The sequence below is a fragment of the Triticum dicoccoides genome, unplaced genomic scaffold (genome assembly GCF_002162155.2).
Source record: "Triticum dicoccoides isolate Atlit2015 ecotype Zavitan unplaced genomic scaffold, WEW_v2.0 scaffold76120, whole genome shotgun sequence".
Taxonomy (NCBI): Eukaryota; Viridiplantae; Streptophyta; class Magnoliopsida; order Poales; family Poaceae; genus Triticum; species Triticum dicoccoides.
Window position 1 is genome coordinate 4019 of NW_021297869.1, and position 3914 is coordinate 7932.

Here is a 3914-nt window from a genome sequence, read left to right on the forward strand (position 1 = left end):
AAGTACATACATAGTTCTCATCTAACAACATAAAGCTCTGCAGAGCATCTAAATTAATTAAACCATACACTGAAACTATGTAAAACATTTCAATGCGAAAACAAATGCGATCATAATCGCAACCAATGTAACAAACTGATCCAACGGCATAATGATACCAAGCCTCGGTATGAATGGCATATTTTCTAATCTTTCTAATCTTCAAGCGCATTGCATCCATCTTGATCTTGTGATCATCGACGACATCCGCAACATGCAACTCCAATATCATCTTCTCCTCCTCAATTTTTCTAATTTTTTCCTTCAACAAATTGTTTTCTTCTTCAACTAAATTTAACCTCTCGACAATAGGGTCGGTTGGAATTTCCGGTTCAACAACCTCCTAGATAAATAAAATCTATGTTACGTTGGTCGACATAATTGTCATAAACAATAAATGAACCAATAGTTATGAAAAGATAATATATACCACATCTGAATCATAGACAGGACGAGGGCCGACGGGGGCGGATACCAAAACCATCTCACTATATAAGATGCAATAATAAAAGTAAGAAAATTATACAATTATCTATATAAACATACAAGTAAGAGTTTTTTTCCTTTCAGAAAGAAGATAAGAACAAGAGGCTCACCACGGTGGTGCCGGCGACGCGGGCGATCGACGGCGGTGAAGACGGGGACGGGACGTGACGGACCGCTAAACCTAGACAAATATTGAGAAAAATGGAGCTTGGAGGTGGAGCTTGGAGAGGAGAAAGCTTAAGTAGTGTGGCTCGGGCATTCCATCGAACACCTCGTGTGTATAGGAGGTGAGCTAGAGCAACACAAAGCTCTCTCCTCACCGGCCACGAAATACAGAGCAGTGAGAGTGCTCTGCTCGCGGGGTATATATAGGCAATTAATTGGTCCCGGTTCGTAGCATGAACCGGGACTAAAGGGAAGCCTTTGGTCCCGGTTCATCCCCCCAACCGGGACCAATGGTGGTGGGCCAGGAGCAAGGCACATTGGTCCAGGTTCGTCCCGCCAACCGGGACCAAAAGGTCCAGACGAACCGGGACCAATGGCCCACGTGGCCCGGCCGGCCCCCGGGGCTCAAAAACCTTGTCCAATGCCCCCATTGGTCCCGGTTCTGGATTGAACCGGGACTAATGGGCTGGACCGGCCTGGACCATTGCCCCCTTTTCTACTAGTGCTCGTTCGTCCCGCCTCCCGTCGTTGCACAACCCCGGGCTCTGGTAGTGACATGTGGGATTGGCGCGGCAACATGTGCTGGCGGTTAAACAAACATGTAGGACCCACGCGTCATGTGTCGACGGAGGGCAGCGCCATCGCTAGATTGATGTCAAGTCAAGGATTCACAACTCATACTTAACAATATGTTGAGGTCGATCCGGCCGATTGATTTTGGCACGCATGCGTATTTGTCCGATCCTGCCGGGCGTTTGAGTTGAGGTCGATCCGAGCGTGCATCGAATCTCGTTTTTTTACCCCTGCTAGTACACGTAATCAAGGCTCTCCAAAAAGAAAAAGGAAAATGAAAAAAATGCACGCGTCGGTTAGAGCATTTACATCCGGACGCCTCATAGCCGCCTCAAACATCCGGTCTGACTGCCCGGTCACTGACCGACCAAAAAAAAAAAGAAAAACAAGCATGACGGACGGTCCGGTCACTGACCGACCAAATAACAACCCCAAACGTCCTGGCTAACCGGCATCCCTCAAACCCAACCCAAATGTGGGGCGGATATAGGAAGGCCCGGGCTTGGCGGCCGCCGACCACAACGGCCCCAAACGTCACAGACGTGTTTGTCCGTGTACTAGCAATGCAGCGGACATAAAGACGAGGCCTGTCAACCCACCCACTGTTATAACTCGGGAATTTTGACCGTCAATCACCAAGTTTTCGTCTGAAAAATATTGGGTCCAAAACTACCGACAGGAAGTGAAAAAGTGAAAAAGTGAAAAAAATTGCGCCTCATACTCGGGGTGTCAGGGTTCAAAGTGAAAGTGAAGATGAAAAAGAGAAAGTGAAGGAACTGAAAAAGGAAATTTTGACCGTCAATCACCCTGACACCCCACATCCTCTCCTCTCCTCTCCCGACGCGCCGCCGCAGCCGCCGCCGCCCCCATCTCCGACTCCGATGCGCAGCCACCGCCCCTCGCCTTCCTCCATCTCCATCTCACCCACCGCCACCCCCTTCTCTCCCTCGGCTGTCGAGCTTCCGGATGGACCCGGTGAGTAGGCCGGCGGCACTCCCCGATCTGCTCGTCCTGCCGGCCGCGGCGAAGTGAGGATCCAGGATCCGCGCTCGGGGCGGCCTCGACGCAGGTGCTCGGTGTGCCCGGCCGCCCAAGACTCCGCCTTCCTCACGCTAGTGCGTCTGGAGAGGAGGAGGGGGCGGCACGCACAGCCGTGCCCTGCCGTCGGCGACGACGGCGCGGCCGTGCCCTCCGACGCCGCTCTTCTGCGCGCGTGAGGACACCAACTCCGCTCTCGACGACGACCGCACCATGGAATGGAGCCCTTCAAGGAAGGTCCCCTCTCCCTCTCCTTGTCTCTCTCCTTCACCTCCAATTTCTCTCATCTCGTGGCCTGCTTGGTGCCACGGCCATGTCCAATTAGGCTCGCTCGATTGGGCGCTCAATTGATTGCCTCACATGCATGCTACATGGTCTCTGCAGGATGCACCCAATTGCTTGCTTGCTTTCCCTAAAATCCCCAGTTTTATTTTTTAGGGTTCACCGTTGCTGTTCTATTCACTGTCTCGTGCTTATTTTTCTAGCTTAAGGCTTTTGCTTAGAGTTGTAAATTCATTCATGTCTTAACTGGATACTATGATATGATTGCCAGTATTTGATTCTTGAAAGGTCTGCTGTTTAGCATCAACCTCGGATTCTCTATTCACTGAATCTTTGGGGGAGGGGCGCTCTCACACCCCGGGTTCAGATGATCTCGCATTATGCGTCATACGATACGCCATGCATGTTTGTGCCAAAATCAGGCACTGGCGTTCTGAAAAAATGTTGTATTTGTTGTTGCGTGTATTGGCAGACGCATATATAGGAGTACGTGGTGAGCTGCACCGTCGGCTGTGCCTCTGTTCCCCACTTCGTCAGCTTGTTTTTTTGTGTACAGAAACAAACTGGACGACATGTCTCCAGTAGATTCAGAGCAGTTGGCCATAGAACATGGCGGCGACAGGACTTCCCGCTCTTTGTCTCCGACGAAATGGACTTCCCGCTGGGTCCAATTAGCACGAGTCGAGCTTAATTTGTATAAGAGGAGCTAGACTCGACTACTCATGCGCTGCCCAACTACCTAAGCTAGTCTTTTTGTTGCTGCACGGACATGTCCATAGTTTAGTAGCTGAAATTCAGAAGTCAGAACTGTTCGTCTGCACACTGATAGGAATAGTTCCGATGCATCGACCGACATCGTTGTAGTAGGGAAATTAGTTTTCGTGCAATGGACAGTGATATTGCTATTTGATGTTCGTAATGCAATTCTAGCTAGTTGAATAGAGTTTCAGCTGAGATTGGGATTATGCATTTGCAGACTTTGGGTTGCTTGTAACCCGCCATGTCACAGATAGGGTGCCTGTTAGAAATCTTCTATGGGTAAGTATGCAGAGAAGATCTTATCATGGCTGCTGTTTCTTTCAGTATAATAACTTGGACTTGCATGTACTTTGTAGGGGTAACCAACAAGCGACAAATATTCAGTCTTGAGGGCGCAAGTACTGAAGCTATGATCCAGCTGTTGAGAATAACTGATAATCATGGTGTCTTATGTGTAACTATTTTCTTCAGAAATCACCAAGTACTTGTGAGTGCTTACCTTTTACATACTATGTTGTTCTTGGATCATGAATGACTCTGTTCTATTGTCGTCTAGTTCTTCTCTAATAAGT

General features: G+C 49.2%; 1 long non-coding RNA gene across 1 annotated transcript; it reads left to right on the forward strand.

Moving 5' to 3' along the window:
- The first annotated feature begins 2328 nt into the window (after positions 1-2328).
- LOC119347820 lies at positions 2329-3892 on the forward strand. The gene is made up of 3 exons (XR_005168551.1): positions 2329-2538; positions 3560-3621; positions 3699-3892. It is a non-coding gene; the product is annotated as an uncharacterized LOC119347820 (long non-coding RNA).
- The last annotated feature ends 22 nt before the right edge of the window (positions 3893-3914 follow it).